We start from the raw sequence: 11665 nt of genomic DNA on the forward strand, positions 1-11665 counted from the left end.
CTTGAAATCGCTCAGACAGGAGACAATGTCAGACTGAAGCTTCAAGAAAGCTACAGTCTGATAATCAGGCTAATACACACCCACAATGGACTTCATTTCATTCTTTTCATCACTGGACCATTTTGTCTTAGGAATGGGTGTACCAAAGGAGAAGTTCACAACTTCATTTCTCTTTTTATTTTATGAATATCTTTAAAATAATATGCACATTTTTCACCGATTTTGCCCCCCCATGAAGGTTGGGTTTTGGGTAGGGTGTCAAACTCATGACTGTAGGACTGTACATCAGACCAAACACATGCACCTATCCTGTGTTCACTCCACTGGGTGGGGTTTCATTCAGAGATCCAGCAGCACTCAAAATTCAAGGCAGACGATCCAGATCAAACGCATGCACTCGTATTTCAATAAATGTAAACATCTTTATTTGTGGTGAAAATCCTGAATAACGTTTTCCCCGCCTGAGTAGCTTAGGTTTAAACAAAACAAAACAAAACAAAACCTAAAATTAATACAAAAATAAACATCAGAAAGTTATGCACAACTTTCATGCAAGGGCTCATAGGACACTGGAAACAGGTGGCTACAGGGGGATTAGACTGATGGCCATGCCCTCTGGTTCAGCTAAATATTTCCTCTTGCTGTATGAGTCCTCATGTGTCTTTTTAGATTACTCAACTCACTAAAGGCTTTGCTACAAACTTCACACGTGAAGGGCTTTTCTCCTGTATGAGTCCTCATGTGTTTTCTTAGAGTACTGCCGTCACTAAAGCCTTTCCTACAAACTTTACAAGTGAAGGGCTTTTCTCCGGTATGAGTCGTCATGTGTGTCTTTAGGTTACCCTTAGTACTTAAGCCTTTGCTACAAACTGAACATATGAAGGACGTTTTCCCTGTATGAGTCGTCATGTGTGTGTTTAGGGTATCCTTAAAACTAAAGCCTTTGCTACATACTGAACAAGTAAAGGTATGTTTCCCTGGATGAGTCAACATGTGTGCTTTTAAGTCAACATTATGCCTATAGCCTTTTCTACAAACTGAACAAGTAAATGGCATTTTCCCTGTATGAGTCATCATGTGTGTCTTTAGGTTATCCTTACGACTAAAGCCTTGGCTACAAACTGAACAAGTGAAGCACTTGTCCCCTGTATGAGTCGTCATGTGTGTCTTTAGGTTATCCTTACGCCTAAAGCCTTGGCTACAAACTGAACAAGTAAAGGGTTTTTCCCCTGTATGAGTTATCATGTGCGTCTTCAGATTTCCCTTAGAATTAAACATTTTGTAACACACTGCACAACTAAAACCTTTCTTCCCTGTGCAACTCTGCATGGAGTGAGTTTCTATCGATGGTTTCAGGTCCTGGGGCATCTTGTTGCTCAAAGACAATCTCTGTCCTTCCACATGTTGTGTCTTGTGTGACTGCAGTGTGTTTAAAGGTGACTGATCTACACTGGGCTGCCACTCATCACTGTCTTCAGTGATGTCAGATTCAGAACATTGTGAAGAGAGGAGCTGGTCATCACTAGCTGGTTGTGATGTTCCACAGTCCTCTACATCAGCTTGCGTTTTCATGTGTTCAGTTGAGGTGCTGGCTACAGGCTCTGTGTCTCTGTTCTCACCATCATCATGTTCACTTTCCACTGCTAGTAATGTCAGCATTGGCCTATCAAACTCTTCTGGTCTTTGAAGTAGCTCCTCCTGCTCTTCTTTAATGTGTGGAGGCTCTGGTTCTTCCTGGACCAGACTGGAGCTCCTCTCCTCTTCAGAGGAAACCTCCTCTGTACGCACAGGGAGGTGCAGGACGTCTAGGGAAAACACACAATGAGAGAACTTCGTTATTTCCTCTGTTTAATGAAAAGCTAGTGCACTAAACTAAACAAAATACATACATACATGGATGCACATGGGACGTATCCTCAGTGATGTATCCCAAGGTCATCGGGGTTTCGGGTCTCGCAACATCATACCCCTCACTCAGGTGACCCAGCCGGGGTCACATCTGTACTATATTTTCCTTTCACTTTCAGTTGACCCTGATGAAGGCCCATGCCGGCCGAAACGCGTTGGTCGTGTTTTTAACCCTTGTTTTTAATATTGAATTAATTAATGAAATAAAGGATTTTTCTACTTCTACTGGACAGAGCTAACCTGACTCCGCCAGATGGGGCAGCAGAGAGTACACTCGGTTCCCCCCTCCTGCTCCCATCTGGGAACTCTCAGGCAGACTTGATGCCCGGCCACAAAACGGCCTGGCCACAAAACGGCCTGGCCAATCAGCGGCAGCTAGAGGCGGGATCAAGGCAGCACTGTGTATGCCTTGATCCCGCCTCTAGCTGCATCAAGTCTGCCTGAGAGTTCCCAGATGGGAGCAGGAGGGGGGAACCCAGTGTACTCTCTGCTGCCCCATCTGGCGGAGTCAGGTTAGGACAGAGCTGCCTTGGACCCTCTTTTGGACCCTCAGTGACATTGACTCATGGTATAGAACTTTTTAAGAACTCTTGTGCTTTGCTATATGAAACCCTCTCCAAAGAGCACCTGTCTACAGTTCTCTCTACATATAAAGGACCCACGTAGCGCTTCTTCTTTTCTTTTTTTCCTATATTTTCCTTTGTTGGAACTGTCCTGCCATTGGCAATTCAATAGATTGTCAGAACATTGTCAGTTAGAAAGGGGGGCGGGGCATGTGCCAATTGTGTGATATGTTAGTTCTATTCAGATTCCCTGAATAGGTAGAGTTCCTCTGACACTTCATTTCAGTAGCAAAGTAGTAGAATTAGATTAGATTAGATCCATTAATTAAAGATCAGGACAGTGTGAAGAGTTGGAATGGCACATCTATATGCACATCGGTTTAAGCTCAGCTGTTTTTAATATGCTCTCCATTTCCTGACTGATCTGACTGATGGAAACGTAGAGGCCTAGCGGAACAGATTAGTGATTAATTTAACTGAACCCTAGTCCGATTCATGGTACATACATTCAGATTGATCCAGAGTGAATAGTATAAAGATGAATGTTCTACCCCGTTTCGTGTACTTGTTTCAAGCATTGCCAATATTTATACCTGTGTATTTTTTCCGTAACCTGGACAAACTCATGTTATCATTTATATGGGGAGGTAAATCTCAGATAATTAAGAAAGAATACCTACAAAGATCCAGACCTGATGGGGGACTTGCCCTCCCCAACTTCAAGTTCTATTACTGGGCTGCTAATATATCTAAGTTGGTCAGTTGGGTTCACAATCCTGATTTGGACTGGTGCCAAAATGAAGCCAGTTCATGCTTGAGCACATCTCTATTGGCTCTTATTTCATCCAACCTACCCATTTCCCAGAACCTCCAACCCTATTGTTAGAAACACCTTGAAAATATGGTCCCAATTCAGATCCTCATTCAACCTCAGAGGACTTTCTCCCTATAGCCCGATACGTAATAACCACCTGTTCACCCCCGCAATGTGAGATCCAACTTACTCTCTGTGGTCTAGATCAGGACTCTTTAGACTGGAGGATCTTTATGTCAACGGTATTTTTGCCAACTTCAGGGAACTGACATCCAAATTCAATCTACCTAACTCTCATTTGTTTAGATACTTCCAGATCCGTCACTTCGCCCAGTCACACAATCCTTCTTTTCCTAACATCTCCTCCAAATCTGGAACTGAATCCATCTTAGATGCCCCGTTGCAAGTAAAAGGCCTTTTGTCTTATATCTATAACATTATTTCTAATTTAAGGACTACCTCTCTCAATAGAACCAATTTAGGCTGGGAAGGGGAACGTATGGTTACTTGGTAACCTTTGTTCTCTGAGTGAAGAGACTACCTCTCCACCCAACATATTTCATATGTAAGGGGAATGACCCCACCTTACTTGTGACGTGGATATCTCTTTAAGACACACCAGTTGTACTGGCACGCACGGGTATATAAGGCCCAGGTGTGCGTGATTACACTGGTTTACTTGATCGACACCGCTTCTGAGCGACATCGTGGTGGAGAGGTAGTCTCTTCACTCAGAGAACAAAGGTTACCAAGTAACCATACGTTCTCTATCGTATCGAGACTACCTCTCCACCCAACATATTTCATATGTAAGGGGAACTCTGTAAGACACCTCGTGAGGAAGCGAAGCAGTCCCAGAACCCCGAAGACACCGCCAGTGGGCTCCGACCCAGCACATACTAAATTTTGAATTATTTATCATGTATGTTCAATGTAATGTATTTACAACCCCTGGAACGGTCGGACAGCCAGACGCCATCCGCCGCCAAATGCTCAGGTGCTAGACGCCAACCAGAGCCTGGCCCCGCAAGGCACTAAGGCCAGAGACCGCAGGGTTCACCCCTGCGGTCCCAAGCCAGCCCACCAGACGCAAGGCTGGCTTGACTGGTGAAGGTGACAATGACACCCACCGCTGAGTAGCATGCGAGACCAACTCCCCGAAGGGAGCGAATGCTGCATGTTCAGCCGGTATAACCGGGTGAATGTAGACGGAGTAGACTAAAGTTGCCGCTATGCAGATCTCTGTCAGAGACGCACCTTTCCGCAGCGTCCCCAGGTGGAGTGTGCCTGCCCTCCAGGCGGCACTGGTACTCCTGCCTGTTTGTGTGCTGGATAACCTCTGTGATCCATGCACTCTCACTTGAAGCACTCAAAGAGTTGGTCCGTTATTCTGTGGGCCTTGTGTGGCCCTGACGTCCGACTCTAGTGCTCCGATAGGGCAGAGTGGGGACCGACTCCATCTCTGTACGTCGACTGTCTGTGTGACGACGGTAGGGCAGAGCTCAACCACCTGATTGAGACGTGCCCTTTTGAAAACATTGGGGAGAAAGGCCGGTTTGGGGCATAAGACTATACCATCATCCGGCATAGGCCTGCAGAGCTCAATATGGATTGATAGAGCTCGCAACTCCCCCATTTCTCCTTGCAGATGTGACGCCGACAAGGCTGCTGTCTTGAGCATGTCAGGCTCACTGACTAAAGGTCGTAGAGCCTCCAGGGCTAACCCCAGATGGGCCTGATTGGGTCCCTAACCTGAGCCCCTCTGAGCCTCAGGGCACCCTTCAGGAAATGCTCTTCTTTTCTTTGTAACGAGGTTACTGCAGTCTGCAGGGCCTGCGCTCCCGTTCAAGTCAGCCTGCCGAACACTCGGTCAGCTGACTGTTGAAGCCCGGTTCTCAGAACCAGAACGATCCTTATTGTCGCATCACAGTTTTACAAGTAAAAAGTGGATGGCCTTTGTTTTTGTGCATAGTTCCGCGTTTATGCTGCGGAGCTAAGCACACACACAGTGAGAAGGGTGCTGGCCGCCACACTGATACCACATATGGTAGAACCTGATAAATGCTGACAGCGTCGATCAAGAGGCTGTCCCACAGATCTCAGATTGGAGGGCACCTCGAAGCCCATGTGGCAGCGAGGCCCTGTGTGGAATGTGTACATGTTCCTGTTGGGGCTGGCCTGCCTGCCCACCTATATGCCTGCTGGATTGTTTCACAAGCCAATGAGTGAAGTCCAGTCTTGGAGACTATCTGCCTAAGACAGTTAGGCCCATTTAAGGCCCTGAGAAGAACACTGAGGAAGGCCCTGCTTCACCACCCTGCTTAGGAGGGTGGGAAGGGTGAAAATCAATAGACTGGATGGCTCACACTCCGATCAGGCCGTAGGGCAAAATGCAGGGATTGGTGCCGACGACACCTAAGCATTGCCATGTAGGAAGCGGCAGCACCCCTCACTGACAGGGACATTCTTGTGCCGCTAACGGCAAGAATGCTGTCCTGTGAGGTGCCCAAAGTGCTGCAGGTGCCTGGCCACATTGTTGTGGCACTGCACCTCTGAGCGAGCACACATCATTCGGTTATCCAATTTAGGATGCAAAGGCCCTCCCGCCAAGGACTGCGTCCAATCGGGGGGCTAGACATATGCCGAATGGGAGGATACGGGACTCAAAGGTTCCGTCGTCTAAGACAAGCCGCAGTGCGTTAGTATGTCAGACCCGGGATCTGAGTATAAACATCCCCGGTCGAGCATGGCAAGCCAGTCGTCTTGGGGGATGGCTTGCCAGACCCTCGGCCCTTCCTTGCCAGGAGAGTGCTGTAAGCAGCACACCACCCCCCGAAGACATAGTGGAACCCACCCAGGGGTCCACCTGAATTGTCTTCCAGGACAGCTGCTGTCCCGAGAGACAGCGGGTGGGGTCTGGGGCCTTAACTGTCAGGACTGAGGGATGGGCTTAGCCCGCCGAGCACATTTTAGCCATACCCCGCCGGGTGGCCTGTAACCGGACACGTAGGTCCCTGGAACTGCCAAACCTGACTGGGGTTGCACAGCCTGAGGGCAACCGAGGCAAGATGCTCACGGCTGCTTGTGGAGGTGCACATCCTGTACACCTCCACAGCCTCCTTAGGATGCTGTAGCAAAGCACTGGCCTTTTTGGCCAAACATGGCCGACGGCTCAATAGGCAGCGTCATTGGGGGAGCTTGGTCCTCCTATCGCAGCTTGGATTGGGGCCGCCACAGATGGCGCCTCATCAAGGGCATCGATAGCATTGCCCGCTGCTGCTGCCTGGGGGGCCTGGAAGCCAGTAGCTGCAGCTCCTAAAGGTCCGGGCCATTATGGTCACATAAGCGCCGCATATAAGCCGGTGCTGAAGTAGTGACAAAATAGGCCTGTGTTGACTAGCTGCGCCTAGATAGCCATAGTGCATTCTCGGGATGAGAAGGAGCTTACTTTGTGGTTTTGACTCCTTCAATCTACACATAAATCTGAACAATACATTCCTCAGTACAGCATGAAAGGTGGGTACATTACTAGTTACAAACATCTCACTTGCACTGGTCCATCTTGGGAGTTTCAAAATGATTCTAAAAGCATCATTATATGCCACCTGAAGTTTTTTCATTTTTGCACTGCTAAAACGGCACCACAAGTGATAGTCCCTTGAGTTGCAACAACTCGTTTTCAAGGGGGTCCCCAAGGCACAACAAGCTTTTAGCCAAAGTTCATTTACAATATGAAAACCATGCATCTGTGACTTAAACAATGTACACACTTTGGAAGTACATTAAACATGGAAGCTCCGTGGAATTAGGTGAGTAGTTAATTGTATCTGTGTTGGAGTGTGGCTGCAGAGTTCATGTGCAATCTCATGCTGGCTAAAGTAACGTTGTGGTAGAGTAGGGCATTAAGCAACTAGTCGACTAGTAAATCCACTAGTCGACCTTGTTGGTACTAGTTGACTAGTAGACAAAATAAATAGTTTTTTTCCCCCCGATTTTGTAGGCCTCAAGATCAGGTAGATTATAGTTATAGTCACCAATTTACACAGTATTTAAATATTTATTTCCAAAAAATATATAAAAATACATAATAGGTAGTTAAACAACTAGTCGACTACTAAACTAGGCAACTAGTCAACTAGTAAAAATTACTAGAAGTGAATGCCCTATGGTAGAGTAGAGATGTCTGCCCGTCGTGCACACCAAGCAACATCTACAGGTGCTCCTCTGAGAACTAGCCCCAAAAACGGTATGCACACCCCTGTGTATGTAGCACTGTAGACCTAGTCTTGACGACCATGCAGTCTTATGCAGAGGTTAAAATGTAATTTAGATAGCATGTTATTTAGACAGATGCTGGGTTCATTTGTTGACCTGGAATCCTATAGTTTGTCTAGTTTCAATGTACAGATTATTTATTGTGTGATATTATAGTGTTTAGACTGATGCTAGGTTCATGGTTTACCTACAGTATGATACTAGATCACTGAGACACTACACTGTCTCTATACATTTGATGAATGTGCTTACCTTGCTTACTGTAAGTTGCTCTGGATGAAGAGCGTCTGCTAAATGCCTAAATAGTAAACTGTAAAGTGCTTTAAACTTACTGAGATCTATGTGGTCTTCAGGTTCCTGTTTAAGGTGGTCTTCAGGTTCATGTTTAAGGTGGTCTTCAGGTTCCTGTTTAAGGTGGTCTTCAGGTTCCTGTTTAAGGTGGTCTTCAGGTTCATTTTCTCCTATGTGAGTCCTCATGTGTATTTTTAGAGGACCGTTGTCACAGAAGCCTTTGCTACAAACTGTACAAGTAAATGGCCTTTCCCCTGTATGCACCCTCATGTGTCTTTTTAAATAAAACTTTTGACTATAACTGTGGCCACAAACTGTACAAGTAAATGGCTTTTTCCCTGTATGGGTCCTCATGTGTCTTGTTAGATGATGCATGTAACCAAAGCCTTTTCTACAAACTGAACAGGTAAATGTTTTTTCCCCTGTATGAGTTCTCATGTGTGTGTTCAGATTTTCCTTGCGATTAAACGTTTTGCAACACAATGCACAACCAAAACTTTTCTTCCCTGTGTGAATTATCATGTGCGTCTTCAGATTACCCTTTTGATTGAACAGTTTGTCACAGACTGTACAACTAAAACCTTTCTTCCTTGTGTGACTCTGCATGGAATGAGTTTCTTTCGATGGTTTCAGGTCCTGGGACTTCTTGTTGCTCAAAGGCAATCGCTGTCTTTCCACATGTTGCTGCCACTCATCACTGTCTTCAGTGATGTCAGATTCACTGGGCTCCCACTCGTCACTGTCTTCAGTGATGTCAGATTCAGAACAGTGTGAAGAGAGGAGCTGCTCATCACTAGCTGGTTGTGATGTTCCACAGTCCTCTACATCAGCTTGTGTTTTCATGTGTTGAGTTGAGGTGCTGGCTACAGGCTCTGTGTCTCTGTTCTCACCATCATCTTCTTCACATTTCACTGCTAGTAATGTCAGCATTGGCCTATCAACCTCTTCTGGTCTTTGATGTAGCTCCTCCTGCTCCTCTTTAATGTGTGGAGGCTGTGGTTCCTCCTGGACCAGACTGGAGCTCCTCTCCTCTTCAGAGGAAACCTCCTCTTTACACACAGGGAGGTGAAGGGATTCTAGGGAGAACACAGGGAGGTGAAGGGAGTCTAGGAAAAAAGATACAATGAGAGACGGTAAAGGTTTGAAATGTATAATTGAGGGGTGCTATCCCCTCCTATGTCTAGCTTTAAGGGTTTGTGTAAGCACAAACATTGTCCTAACACAAACATTAACTCTATTTTGCCAACTACATGAATATTCGTACCCCCGTCTATGGGACGTAAACTGCCAGCTACGTAAATATTCCCACCTAAAGCAGTACACCAAATATGAGGCGATTGAGCGGAAAATCAGCTTTTAACATTGGTTGCTAGGCAACGCCTCTGTCACACCCAGCACCAGGATCTTTGACCACAGCCCCCATTTACCTCCAGTCAAAGTACGATTTAAACTTTATTATTAAAAAATCACACCCTTGTGAACTGAGTGGTGTAAGGTCTTATATAGCCTGATCAGCTGTGGTCTGACGTAATGTCAGTGACCATAGTAACTGTTGGTGACAGGTTAGACAGCTCGATGGGTTGCTATGGTTACTATGGTCACGTGGTGTTGGGTGGTACGTCAGACAGGTAGTAAAGTCAGCTGTTCACTGGTGGCATTTCATGAATGGAAGGAGAGGGGGTGAACGACGGGGAAGTCCAACTTTGCTGACCGCTTTACAAACGCAAACGCTAAGACAACACCATGCTGCTATCTGTATACTATCTTGCACAACGCACTTTGTTATGATGCCAAATCAATTGTTTGAATATACCTTTAATAAATGAATAAACGCAGTACACTGGAGAAGTGAGTCCTTGGCATGCAGCGCGTCTGGCAGTACATTTCCCCGCTTTTAGCCTATCGGTGGCTTAATAAGTTCGTCGCCATACAGTAACCATGCTCATTCTTTTGAGGGATAGGTACACAAACACACACACACGGGTACTATCAAAGCCAGTTGTTGGAGTGGTTTGCACCACTCAAAAATACTTAACGGCAACGGTCGCCAGTTCGAATCTGGCGACCGTTGCCGTCGCCAGTTCGAATCAGCGGTCCGACACGTTAAAATTACCACCGCTGAAATGCCCTTGAACAAGGCATTGAACCACTAGCCTACGATGAAATGTTCTATGAGCAGGGCCTGGCTGGAAACAAGTTCTTGAGCTTAGCCCATATACCCTGGGTAAATATAGTAATCATTTCATTTCATTTCATTTCATTTCACACTCCTACTGCTGCTATGCATCTTTGAAACATCTCACCAACACTCAAGCGACCGCGCGGGTCTCCGTGAACAGACAGTAGGTAAAGCTGCGTCCTATGGAGAGTGGAATAACTAGCGAGGGACCCTAGGGTACCGCCGAAAGCGGCTAGGTCCTCCATTTGCAATTAATCAGAACATACAAATATTAAAGATCTGGTTGCAAAGTAGCGTTTTAATGAATGGGGCACCATATGTTAACCAACCTGCTCTGTGTAGTCTGATGTGTGGCTGTAGCATCACGTCCAGCAGTTTGTTCTGTTTCTCCAGCAGAGTTTCTAGTGTCTCCATCTCTCTCTGGAAGAGGTTGTACATGAACTCTCCCACCGCACTGAGGCGCTCCAACACAAAGACTCTGACATTAAGCGTCACACTACAAACATCAACACCACGCTGTTTGTCCAAAACACACAATATCTCCTCTCCCACCGACGTCATGTGTTCATTTATCTTCAGCCGTACAGACTCCATTTGACTCCTTTTACCTCCTGTAGGACACATTTTCTCTGTTCCTGTAATATACTAATATAATCTGTAGGCCTACTTGTATAACAACAAAGAGGTTCTCGCCGATTCCGCTGACAGTAAACAACATGCATGTACTTCAACCTAATACTAGTCTATGACTTCAACGTGTCACGAGCATGCGCAGCAAATGATGCGGGTACTGCTGCTTGTCGCCACCTGGTGGAGGTGTGCAACTGTTACTGAATAGTGATTAGGCCTACATGTCTTTTAGCCCAATGCAAACTATTTATTATTATGGAGCTGGAGAGACAAGGAGTCTCCTGTTACTGAATGTCATGAACTCACACAGACACTTGTGCTCTCTTAGGCTTCAGTCATTTATATGCGATAATCATGAAATGGGTACAGCTGGTATATGCCTGCCAAGGCTACTGCAAGGTGGTAATCAATTGACACTATAATGAAAATAAAGTTGCTCTACTCAAAACAAAAACGCAGGTTAACCAGAATGCACACACTAGACTGTTATATGTCAAGCAGCAAGAAATAAGCATTTTCCTTTTTTTTTCTTTCAACAATCAAACCAAAATATTGCAATAAACATTATGCATGTTACTTTCAATCAAATCAAACAGTTCAACTTGTCATAGAATGGTCAGTCTTTTTTTTTTCCTTCGTTCAATGTTCACAGTCTATCTGTATCTGACTGGTTTCACTATGGTGCGTCCATAGCGGGTTGACATCTTGGGTGATGTCGCTGCTGGCGATGCAGGTGTATCTGGCACCCGTGCAGCTGGGCTTGCTGGTGGGTCCAACTCAGGAGGGGCCTGAGCTGGGCACTCAGTTTCAACATCATGCTCTTGTTGGGTTGGTGTTGCTTGGAGGTGTCTTCTGTTCCTCCGGTATTCACTCTGCTCAGTTGCTATGATGTATGATCTGGGTTGTCCTGCCTCTTGTCTCACGGCTCCTGTAGTTTTCCAACTTTTCTCTTTATCCGTCCTCACCAGCACAGGGCCACCTGTGCGCAGTGGTGGTATGGTCCTT

The sequence above is a fragment of the Electrona antarctica genome, assembly GCF_951216825.1.
Source record: "Electrona antarctica genome assembly, contig: scaffold_41, whole genome shotgun sequence".
Taxonomy (NCBI): Eukaryota; Metazoa; Chordata; class Actinopteri; order Myctophiformes; family Myctophidae; genus Electrona; species Electrona antarctica.